At 39.6% G+C, this 13,202-nt stretch overlaps 1 long non-coding RNA gene across 1 annotated transcript in view; it reads right to left on the reverse strand.

The window, feature by feature from the left end:
- The window catches only part of LOC131828912 (uncharacterized), a 461,649-nt gene that overhangs the window by 84,485 nt on the left and 363,962 nt on the right, over window positions 1-13,202 (reverse strand). The window contains exon 6 of the long non-coding RNA XR_009352604.1: window positions 11,146-11,333. This is a non-coding gene — a long non-coding RNA (uncharacterized LOC131828912). The remainder of the gene's footprint in view (window positions 1-11,145; window positions 11,334-13,202) is intronic.

Consider the following 13,202-nt stretch of genomic DNA (forward strand, 5'->3'; position numbering starts at 1 on the left):
ACTAAGCAAGGCAGCAGGACACCAAATCAGCAAAGATGATGCAGTACACAAGTGGCATCAAATCTATGCAAATCACTGTAGTACTAATGAAAACCGTTTCCTTTACTTGCCTGCACTGTGTCTTGCTATATTCTGGCAAAAGATGTTTCCTTTAGTTTTGGAATTGTGATTATAGAGTTGTCTGCGAAGAAAAGATTTTGCATCTCTGTGGATATGTTCCAGGTAGCTTCTCTGAACTAAGCGGGTCCCAAAGTCCTACACCATTAGTTGAATACTGATGTTACCCTCAACAGAGCACACTGATGTTATACTTTAAAAAGACACTTGAAAAATCCTTTAGTTCTAGAAAATGAGTTAATATGTTTTTAGTTTTAAAACAGGTTTTATTGATTCTTCTCCTACCCACTTAAGCCCCCATGTTGCATCACCACTTCCTCATATCAGGGAGATCATATGATAGTTGTCTTTCTCTGCTTGACTTAATGAAACAAGATGGGATTGGGAAGGAGACAAACCATAAGTGACTCTTAATCTCACAAAACAAACTGAGGGTTGCTGGGGACAGGGGCGTTGGGAGAAGGGGGGGTGGGGTTATGGACATTGGGGAGGGTATGTGCTTTGGTGAATGCTGTGAAGTGTGTAAACCTGGCGATTCACAGACCTGTATCCCTGGGGATAAAAATATATGTTTATAAAAAAATTTAAAAACTTAAATAAATAAATAAGAAAAAAAAAAAAAGAAATGGAAAACAGGTTTTAATTAACATGTGGTTTTTATACATGATCATGGGATAGTTTTAAGCTTACACCTATAAAATAGCGATCCCCATATTGTCCTTTAGTCTGGTACCAATGCTATGTGTGTCTACATTTGAAAATTTGGGAAGGAGTAGAATTGCTTAATATTTGATCTCCATTAGTCATCCAGCATAAACTATCACATTTTCAATGTAATACTACTGTCAAAGATTACATCCTTCAAGATGCCTTCCCAGCTTACTTCTTTCCTTCTCTGGAAATAGTGTGATTGATTATACTCAGACATTCTTTATATTTTCATTAAAGGTATTTTCCCTCCTTTTCCCCACCAGTGTACAAGGAAGATAGCAGTGGGCATCACTGGAGTTGCTCTGGGTTTTGTGAGTGGTATACGTGTTTATTTTCATTGTAACAAGGTAGGGTATTATGTTAGGTTTTTCCAAAGAACAGAACAAATAAATAGATGATAGATGATATATAGATGGGTAGATATATAGATAGATAGAGTGAAATTTGTTACAAGGAATTGGCTCCCGTAACCAAGGAAGCTGAGAAATCCCACCATTGCTGTCTGAAAGCCGAGACCCAGGAAAGGTAGTGGTGGAACAGCCAATCCAGATTTGAAGTCCTGGGAACCAGAGTACCATCAGGGGTCAGTTTCATCCAGAGGACTTCCAACACCAGTGTCCTAGCTCAACAGTCAGATGGAGCCTACCTTTTTATCCTCTACATTTTTAACCTATTCAGGTTCTCAACAGATTGGATGATGCCCCGGCCTTGTGGAGGGCATCCTCTTCATTATTCAGTCAGTTTACCAATGCAAATGCTAATCTTTTCCAAAAACATCCTGACACACATAGCCAGAAACAATGTTTAACCAGATAGGTGGACATCCTGTGGCTTAGTCCAGTTGACACAGGAAATTAACCAACAGAAATATACAATCATAGGGGCACTTGGATGGCTCAGTGGGTTAATAAGCCTCTGCCTTCATCTCAGATCATGATCTCAGGGTCCTGAAGTCGAGCCCCACATTGGGCTCTCTGCTCAGCAGGGGACCTGCTTCCTCCCTCTCTCTCTGCCTGCCTCTCTACCTACTTGTGATCCTTCTCTCTTTGTCGAATAAATAAAATCTTTTAAAAAAATAAATATACAATTATATATGCAATGGAATTTCTTGGTGCAAAATAAGAATGGATATGCTCTATTTGGTAACAATTAAGGACCTAGAACAATACCCATCTGTGCTATAGGGTATATTCAAAGAGTGTCTGAAGAGACTATTGGTTCTTCTTGAAATCTGCCTCCAGATGCCTTGGTGCAGGACGGAGGCATGAGGAGGGCAGAGGTCCATTTCTTATCTGTTCTGTCTCTAGCTCCAAAGTTTTTTAAGCTACACTCTGGGTACTTGCCAGGAAATGTGATTTCAAGCTCATTGCTATCTAGTAGTTATCAAAACTTGACCAAGAGAAAAAACATTCAATGTAATTGCTTAAAGAACAATTATTTTCCCTTTTACTAGATAATCTAAGATATACCCCTAAAACTGGGCCAGGTTAAACACTTTAAAGGCTGTGAGAACTGAGATTATAGTGCATCCTCTTGCCATAGACAATTTGAAATAAATCATTCTCCAAAATTACATAAAACACAAGTGAATGCTAAAAAACAAAAATCTCTTTTTTCTTGGTTTTCTGACTGGATAAACTTGCCTTTCTTTTTTTAATAGACAAATAATTTGCTGGTGCCTTAAAGAGTAGCTAAGTCCACCTGTAGAGTAACTTAGCACACTCTCGGAATTAAGCCAGATGAGCAGAGGAAGAGGTACCAACATTGAATTACACTGACCCCCACCTTCAACCACTAGGGGAAATAAAACCTGATTTTTGTGAATTATTTCTTGGCAAGAAACCATCCATCTTTGCCAAGCGATCGTTTTAAAGAAAGGCTTATCATCACATATATCATGAGTATGTCGTTTAGGGAACTCTCATATGGGTCACATATATTTTATGAGTTTTGCATATTATGGCTCTTGGGACTCATGCAATCGTCCAAGTTCCTTTTTTCAATTTTCCAGCAGCCGTGGCTAATGCACAGTAATGGCAACAATGCTCTCTGGCTCCTCTCTTTGGTGATCCCATCCTTGATTTCTTCCATCCAATCACTCCACTTATTATCTTTTTATCTATCTTTTATGTAATCCTCTAACACCCTTAATCTTCTAAGACCACGAGTTATATATAAATAGGTTTACCCCTCGTTATGTAACATGATATGTTTGTAACTCTTATCCAGTGGTGTTTCTGCCTCCTAGACAGACACAAGCTTCTTGTGACATCAACTTAAAGGAAATGTGCCAGATTAATTTTAAAATACCTTTTATAACATTTGTTAGTCTAAATGGTGATATGAGTGATTTTTTTATTGCTTTCCTTTATATATTTCTTAATTTTCAAAATTTCTTCAGTGAATATGCATCAATTTCAAAATCTAAAAAAAATTTAGAAAAGTCATTCACCATAGTTCTCTATGGTATAATTATATAAGAAAAACATGAAAATTCTTCATTCAGATTTTGAGAGGTTAACATAAATCAGTGTGACATTTAAATTTCAGTGTATGTTTATCTAATACATTCAGCATTTCATACTTCCCAATGATTTAGTGTGAATAACCAAATGATTTTAAAATTATTCCTGAGATCCATTTTTATTTTAGTATCAGCAGACTAACATTATATTTCAAACTTCCAATTATAAGCATGTTTTTAGTCCTAGATGTTGCTTTATGGATATTATTGATAAACTTTATTATGAAAAAAAAAAATCTAAGTGGGCTATAATGCTCTGAGTACTACCCAGGGGAACACCTTTGATTCTCAGACTGAGATGGAAAAAAGGAAATGTCATCCGCCCCCCATCATCAGTCTAGGAGATGTCAAGGCACTCAGTAAATAGAAAAATGTAAAATAAATACCTTCAGAATTTCCAAAGGCAATGACCTAAGTGTTTTTGAGACAGAAAAATCACACTCTAATATAAACTTCAGCCCCTGTCTGCTATAGTACATTTTATGTTTATTTTTTTAAGATTTTATTTATTCATTTGACAGAGAGAGACACAGCAAGAGAGGGAACACAGCAGGGGAAGTAGAAGAGGAAGAAGCAGGCTTCCCACTAAGTAGGTAGCCCGATGTGGGGCTCCATCCCAGGACCCTGGGATCATGACCTGAGACAAAAGCAGACCCTTAACGACTGAGCCACCCAGGCACCCTGCTATAGTCCATCTCAAAATCTAGCCCACTCAGTGACTGTTTTGGTGGGAGGGACAGCCACATGAAATAGCAGATGACTGATGCAGGGAGATTCAGGCTGAAGGTCAGTCTTGGTGTTACGAATGCCCGACTCATGTCAGTAACCAATTGGGTTCTGAATTCCAACAGTGAATCTGTCTTAGGGAAGAGGCCACTGAGCATCCTGAGGGGCAAACTCAAGAAGCAAAAAGAACATTGGAAGGGAGTCAAGAGACCAAGCTTTATGATTTTCCCAAGTAATTTTACCACTAGGAGCCTTGGTGTCCTTTTCTATACTATGAGGTGATTGAATTATATGATCTCCAAGGATCCTTCCATAACTGCGGTTCCACAAATTCCTCAATTGAAATAGTGTTCTCCCCTCACCCAGGCTTTAATCCAATAGCCATCAAATGGTCATTAACTCTGGTTACCAGTCATTGTGCTTATACATGGAAAATTGACCTCATTGGTGTCCCCTTGGATTTAAAATTGCTGGTGATAAACTCCCTAGAAGTAATTATTCCTGCTACCCTGGTGTGCAGCTCCAATTTATGGCAATTACATCCGATTAGTCATAGCTTCCTTATCCTTTTACTCTTTAGGTTTTAGCATTCAGAAAGGGCAGTCATTCCAGAAAGTCACTGTGCATCAGAATAAATACATCTGGGCTTCCAATAAAGAATATCTCTCAATTTTTCCCGATAACTATGGAGAAAGGATGGGCCTTTGTTTTCAACATCACTAGTAAAAATTGCCCACAACTCAAGCTGGCAGAATTTTTGCCAAAAATGGAGAACTAAATCGAAAGAAAAATCCTAGAGGACCTTGAGATTAATTTTATGTATTTTATTTTTAAATTACCACTGATAAATATTTCTGTTCTTTGAGGTTTCAGCTGTTATCCTATGGCTTGTCTTTCTGTTTTCATTTCAGCAGATAATTGCCTGCCTCAGGATATTGTTTCTTTATAGACAGAGATTTCTCATATCAGATTTTAAGTGCTTTCTAAAATTAACTCTTGAGCTCCCACTGCGGCACAATTGGGAATCAGATTCCAATGAGGGCCTGTGTGCGGGTGTTAGAGATATCTCCTCTTTTCTGGTTTCACCAAATATGAATATTTGTACTTGGTTCTTAATGATACTGTGGAGCTTATTGGGAAAATCTTAACCGCATGCGCAACATTGAAACACGTCCTTTAGTTACATATTCTATGAGTATTTTTCCTTTCACGGGTACTACCAAGTCTGTAGAAAAACGTTAAGCTAGCAAAGCTAAAGTCACAAAATATAGGGGCTGCATAAACATTATTGACAAGATAAATGAATGCATGAACACATGAGAGTGTTTTCATTGATATCTTCTAAGTCATGTACAAAATATTCTTGCTGCCATGCATACCACCATAATATGAGCTACTTAGTGGGTCATTAAATAAACACATTTAGTTTTAACTTTCAATCCCCTTCTTAGGATTGTTAGAGTATTGAAGTGTAAATGAATGTGTGGGCTTTCTGGACCTTTTCCTGTTGGGTATCTATAACTTTAGAAAGCCTTCATAGGGGAAAGTCACTAAAGAACATTTCATCTAGCAGAAAAAGGAAGTGACTCTGGAGCTGAAGGAGATCTTAGAGGCCACTGTCCACAGGCCAAATGGAGTCCAGCTAGACCTTTGTATTTAAAAATGTAATTTGGAAGCCTCTGGTCAGGGCCCGTATTTGGGTCCTCTATGGGCCTTGGCACTCGTTGCTGTACACAAGCTGATTCCGTATTCCACACCATGGCCAGCCTGTTAGCACTCACATTTGTGATGTCTGAGTTGGGACAGCACCCTAAAGGTGAGACAACTGGGGTTCAGAGAATGGCACCAAGGGAGAGGGAGATTAGAGCGAACCTCAGCATTGGACTCTGGTCCCAGGACATTTCAAATAAGCAATGAGAGTTTGGTTTTCAAACAGCAAGAGAAGAAGAACCAAAATCTTGAGGATTGCCCTCCTATTTTACTCCACAGGAGGTATGGATATTCGATCTGAAAAACACAGTTTATTTAACCACGAAGGAAATTAGGTCCGGAGTGACTTGAGATCAGACAGCAACACGGGCAGACAAAGCTTCTACCTGGTCAACTGTCCCTGATTATCCGACTAGCACGAAGGGCAATGCCCTAGGGCCATGGTTCTCAACTGGGAGAGATTTTTCTCTCCCAGGGCATACTTTACAATTTCTGGAGACATCTTCAGTTGTCACAGTCACAGGGTGGGTACTGGTATCTAATGGGTAGTGGCCTGGAATGTGCTGACCCAGGAATGTACCAGATGCACCCCTACCCCGGCCCCTGGCAAGTTATTATCTGGCCCCAAATGTAAGTAGAATAAAGTGGAGAAACCCTATTCTAGACAATAAAGCAAGCAGGAAAAACAAAAATCAATTTTTTGGAGGGGTGGGAAGGGCAGTGGGATGTGATAAATGAGCCTATAAAAGTTTTCATCTGTCCCCATCCTTTGATCTCTGATACATGATGCTCTACTATCCTACACTTAGCAAGTGCGTAAAATGAAATTTGTGGAAGAAAATGCCTATTGGGGGGACAATCATTCAAGGGCATTGTAGGAACCATTTGGGCCCTTAATCTTTCTCATCTCAGAGCTTTCCTACACTTTTGCATCTGTAAATTAGGGTAATAAGAGCGCCGTGCTCAGAGGAGGATTGAATGAACAAGCGCCCAACATTTAGTAAATGTTACCTGTGCTCACCATTGAATTTCATCTCTCCCATGGCCCCCAGGAGGAAAGAACTTGTATCCTGGTTTTACAGACAAAATAACTGAAGTCGGAGACTATCTTGTAGCATTGGCAGCCACAAGGGGGTGCTGCAGGGAGTAGGCACACCCCCACCGCGTCCTCCCCACCAGGCCATCATGGCTCCCTCACTTCTCTTTCACACCCAGGCTCACCCCCCAAGGACAACATGATTACAACATGAAAACTCTCTCTGGTGGGGAACCTGGCAGGCTCAGTCAGCTGCCTTCGTTAAGCAGCTGCCTTCGGCTCAGGTCATGATCCCAGAGTCCTGGGATAGAGCCCCGAGTTGGGGGTGGGGGTGGGGAGTCAGGGTTCCTGCTCAGCGGGAAGCCTGCTTCTCCCTCTCCCTCTGCTGCTCCCCCTGCTTGTGCTCCTGCTCACGTGCTCGCTCGCTTTCTGTCAGATGAATAAATAAAATCTTAAAAAGAAAACTCTCTCTAGGACATGTGGCTCACCATTTGTATTTTAATTTTAGTTTCTGTTTTAACAACAACCAAACAAAGCTGTAACATTTAAACTGTTTTAGAACAAATAAAACTTTGACTTTTCTTTCATAATGTAGGTGACTTATTTCATGCATTATAATATTTCATGCTCTATCAAAGCTCAGATGATAATACAACCTCACGGTTAAATGATTAATTGCAAAGGGAAACATGTTAACTTTATTGTAAAGAAACCTAGTGTACATTCCCTTCATCAGGTGATCAAAGTTAACACACCGAAACTGGGACAAACTTCATTTGTCTCCTAATACCATGCACTGAAAACACACTGCCCCTTAAATTATATTCCTGACCAAAAAAAAAAAAAAAAAAAAGAATAAAAAAGACAAACTGAAATTGTCCTATTCTCTTCAAAAATATGAAGGTCATAAAGACAAAAAAAATATATAAGAGACACTGTTCCAATTAAAAAAAAAAAATTAAAGAGACATTCCAAGCCAACTATATATATAATATGGGAACCTAGATTGGATCCTTGACCAGAAGGAGTAATAGTTACAAGGGACTTTATTAGAGCCATCAATGTAAATTAATATAGACTTGGATTATGTCATGCCATTTTATCAGTGTTAAATTATCTGATGTTGATCTTTCTACCGAGGTTAGGTAAGAGGATGTCGATATTCCTAAGGACATGAAATATTTAGAGTTAAAAGCAGTTATAGTACTGGTAAACCAGCTCTCCGGATACAAATAACAATAATTCAAAACTAGGATTTGTTTTTCTCTGTGGTGTAAATATTTCCACCATGGCCAATTTTAGGATATTAATGAGAAGTCACTGAGTACAGAATTGGGAAGATATATGTGCTATATATTATGTACACTATTATAACTATATAAATTATATATTTTATAAATTATATTTATATATAAATGTATATTATTGCATGCATACATGTAACTACATATATTACACTATATATATGCATATACTATACTGTATGGGTATATATATGCCTGCATTATATATGTAATCTATACATATTTTAAACAAGATAAAGTAAATATGGGAAAATCCTAAGATAATATAAAGGGATTAGGGTGCCTGGGTGGCTCAGTTGGTTAAATATCTGCTTTCGGCTCAGGTCATGATCCTGGAGTCCTGGGATCGAGCATCATGGCAAGCTCCTAACCCTCTCCCTCTGTCTGCTGCTCCGCCCAATTGTGCATGCTCTCTCTCTCTCTCTCTCTCTCTGTCCAATAAATAAATAAAATCTTTTTTAAAGAAGAGAGAATATAAAGGGCTGAATGATAATGCTTTGTATTATACTTAAATCTTTTCTGTAAATTTAAAATTGTACCAAAATAGTAAAGTTCAAAACCTACAGATGGTTACAAAAAAATGTTTCTCCAGGTTATGGGGATGTTCTGCAACATTTTAAGGGAGCATTATAAACTGATTACAACCTACAGGGAGCACATTTTGATGCTCTTTGGAGACACTGAGTGAATTAATTAAAGTCTGTAACATTTCATCTTATGCAGGGGGTTAAGTGTTAAAGTCAATGAATATCTTGTAGCATTAAAAACCCCCTTGGGATGCCTTAAGTCTTCCATTACGACAGTGCAGTACTGGCCTTCAGTGAATCCCACTCAGCCACTATTTGCTTCTTTACAAGAACTCCAGATGGAGAAGCTTAAGGACCACATTTTAACTTAAAAAAAACAAGTACTTCCTGACCAGTTCAACAGTGGGACCACACTCAGCACTGAGAGATACTCGTGTCATAAGAGATGACTGGGCACATATCCAACTAAAGAGATAACAGATTCATTGCTCCCATGCTCTCAGGCATATGCTTACGGAGAGGAATGTGAATGGAAGAGAACCCTATTCAAATTCCTCTCTCGTTCTCTTGCTCTCTTGTTCTCCCCCTCCTTGCAGTAATAAATTTCAGAGCCAGAACCCTTCTACCATAGGCCTATTCTCTCCTACCTCACATCTGTCTCTAGAGGATTCTAGAGTTGAGGACCACCTTAGGGAGACCCAACATTCAAAGGCTAAGGAAGGAAAGATACCAACACTAGAGAAAGATGGGAGGAGATTGAGATTCGTCCAGCTTGGCACGGCTAAGAGAGCAGAAGTGTTGCTGAATAGTACCAAGTGGTATTATAAAAGTCAGGAACGTGAAGACTGAAAAGACCAAAGGACTGAGCAACTGGGCGATCATGCAAAAGCCAGATATAAGTTATGACAGATGATGAGGAGAAATAACAGTGAACATTCACTGTTATTTGAAGACAATGGAGACCAAAGGAAATCGAGTGGCTACAGTTCAGAGGGGATAACAGAGTCTGCCTGTTTGTTTTCCAGACTTTTTCCCCCTTATTGCTCTAAGTTCACGGCACCCATATCACAAAAATTGTTTTGCAGGTGTCTATGCACCAGGGTAATACTGCTCCTAAAACCTTCTTTAAGTTATTCGGGTCCGTTCGTGGCGTGAGGTATGCTCACGAGACCTATGACTTTGCAGAGAAATATGACTTGAAGGAAATCCGGTAATCTGTGCAAACAATGTGTTCACAGAATGGGAACCTGCAGATACATTCCACATGGGTACCCTATGTTAGCGTCTCATTGGATAGCGGCAGAGCCGTCCGGACTGAGGGGAGCGTGGCCCATCAGATAACATCGAAGGAGCACGTTTCCCCTCCATTCTGTGGAATTTACTCTGACTACCACCCGACACGTCTGCTTATTGTCATGGGCTGGCTTTTCTACATTCATCCCAGAGAATAAGCAGCTCACAAAGCATGAGGTTGTCTGTACACAGTACAGCCTTCAACCTCCCACAGCGTCCCTCCTGTGAAGCACTTTAACGAATTAGCTGATCGCCAGCTTGATAAAAGCCCCCCACCCTCAACCCCATATTTATATAATTGTGATCCATTTCATTAGTAAATTACTTGTTAGTTCACTTAAGTCAGAAGCACTGCCGAGGGACCATTTATTTCCCTGCCTTTAAATCACTCAACCAAGCAACCGAACAAGAAGATAGCAAAATCTTTAGTAGTCAAAGATAGCAGTAATATTATAAAATATATACATTTCTGCTTTGGTGAGTAAACACAAAGCTATTGTTTTTAAGAAATAACAATGGCCACTTCTAGGAAAATCCTGTATCCCTCTGAAACTATGCAGATAGCCCACTCCCTAACCACTTGATGACCACCATGCGATTTTTCTCTTCACTACTCTGCCTACTCCGCTATTGTTGCTTCCTTAAATAGAAAACTTCCTTCTCACTGCAGAAAGTGTGACCAGATTTTTGGTTCAGGAAAATAACATCAAAATATTTAGATGGAAGCAAGCCAATTAACAAACATCAGAAAACTGTAAACTGTCAATCATTTTGGGGTTTTGCTGATGGTTTTTGCAAACCTATATCTTAGTGCAATTTAGAATATTCTCCTCAAGACATCCTCCAGTATAATAATTAAATGTTGACACCATCTTCCAAAGTGGTGTGTGCATTTGTTCTCTCAGTCTCCTGACCACCATTCCAGAAATATTATTAAGAATAGTATTTTAATAACTGGTCATGTCGTTTTGGCCATATAGAGACCCCTCTTGGTCACGTTAATTTTTCGTCCTTTTCTCTCTGGCAATATATTTGGGTTTTGTTCTGTTTCCTTGGACTCCCATAAGGAAGTGCCACAAGTTGAGTGACTTTAAATAGAAATTTCTTGTCTCACAATTCTGGAGGCTGAAAGTCCAAAATTAAGGTATTTGCTGGGCCATTTGTTCTTAAGGGTCTAGTGGAGAATCTGTTCCATACTGTTCCCAGCCTCTGATGTCACCTGTCCTCCTTGACTTGCAGCTGTATGACTCCAATCTCTGCTTCCATCTGCTTATGGAGTTCTCCCTGTGTGTCTCTGTCCGGATTTCCCCCTTCTCATTAGGACGCCAATGCGCAGCTGCAACCCACGAGACTCTATGCCTAGAGTGGGTGATGGTCCAGTAAGCCTGAAGAAGAGACCCAGAGAGAGGAATCAAGTCCCAGGTTTATTGAAGTTTACCTAGAGTCCAGGAGCGGCTGACTAGACAGATCTTCCGCTGCTGGAATCTACGTGCCACAAGTTTGTATATCATAGCAACTTAGCCAAGCGACTATCATGGACCCTTCCCCTCCTTGCATGGCTAGAATTTCCAAGGAGATCAAGACCTGCCACCTGAACACTCTTCTTTTTTTTTTTTTTTTTCTTTAAAGATTTTATTTATTTATTTGACAGAGATCACAAGTAGGCAGAGAGGCAGGCAGAGAGAGAGAAAGGGAAGCAGGCTCCCCGCTAAGCAGAGAGCCCGATGCAGGGCTTGATCCCAGGACCCTGGGACCATGACCTGAGCTGAAGGCAGAGGCTTTAACCCACTTAGCCACCCAGCCCCCCCCTACCCCGAACACTCTTCTTTAGGAGGGAGATGCTTCAGGGTGGGCCATCCCCTGAGCTCCTGACCTTGAACACGGACTAACACATCCTTCCGCACATTCTGCTTGATGGGAATACAGAAAGAGGACAGGAGTGCTACATTGTCAAGACAGTGATTGCCAGGGGCATTCAGGATGTGCTTGCCCAAACTAACTATCCAGCAAATACCACACAGCCAGTCACGTCAGGTTAGGACCCACCCTACTGACCTTATCTTAACTTAATTAATCTGTAAAGACCCTGTTTCCAAATAAGATAACACTGGCAAGTGTTGCAAATTTGGACGTGTGTGTGTGTGTGTGTGTGTGTGCATATATATATATATATATATATATATATATATATATATATATATTTTTTTTTTTTTTGGAGGGAACACAACCTATAACAGATTCATTCATGACAGTGCAATTAATGACCCTCACTAGTATGGTCACATCAGTACTGCCCAGCTGGAAGTTTCCACTACTGGCCGGTGGATCAGGTTGCTATTTTTACAGTGCACAGGGTCCCAGGATGGTGGACATGGTGTTGTATTCAGCTGCCCCACCAATGCCTCAGCCCCGAGGACTATAGCATTCAGACATCTGGAAACATCGAGTGTGATAGGCATTAATTCCACTTTTTGGTCACTGTGTAATTCCTAACCTGTTTCACTTTGTAACACCCAATAAGGACTCAAAGTCACAGGAATTCTTGGAAGCCTAATACATATATGAAACAAAATCCCAACTAGCAACTTTTACTCGGCTTCTGCTGCCCACCAGTTTATTGTTCTCACTTTTTATTTCTAAAGTAATACATATTCATTGCAATAGATCAAAGAATATAGAAGAGTATAAAAGAGTTACTATTAATATCTTTCTCCCATCTTTAGCGCCAGGTCCACGAGGTAACAAATGTAATACTTCCACATCTTTTCAATGCTCATAAATAAACATAAAAGCATATACGTCATATAGGATTTTTTTTCAATTCTATCAATAAAAGCATTGCAGTATGCATATTAATTTACAGTTTGATTTTTTTCATTTCATATAATCAAAAATGCCTTTCAAGGTCAATATGTATAGATTTGATGCATTTTTAAATATCAATATAGTAATTCCTAGTATTGCTACCCCCTAATTTATTCAACCATTGAGCTGGAAGTTAGGATCTTAGCTCTTCCTGCTACAAACATGTTTGTCCTTACCTACTATTAGAGTTGTCAAATAAGTCCTTAAAAGTTGGATTCCTGTGTCAAAGGATGTGGGCATTTTAGATTTTTTTTATGAGATTACATCAATTCACATGGCATCTCTCCACACCCTCACCAGCACGAAAGTTATCAATATCCTTTCTTGAGTAAATGTCCTTGTATTTTATTTTTTCATTTGAGTCTTTGGTGCTTGGTTATGGAAGTTGC

This window comes from Mustela lutreola, chromosome 4 (assembly GCF_030435805.1).
Source record: "Mustela lutreola isolate mMusLut2 chromosome 4, mMusLut2.pri, whole genome shotgun sequence".
Lineage (NCBI taxonomy): Eukaryota > Metazoa > Chordata > Mammalia > Carnivora > Mustelidae > Mustela > Mustela lutreola.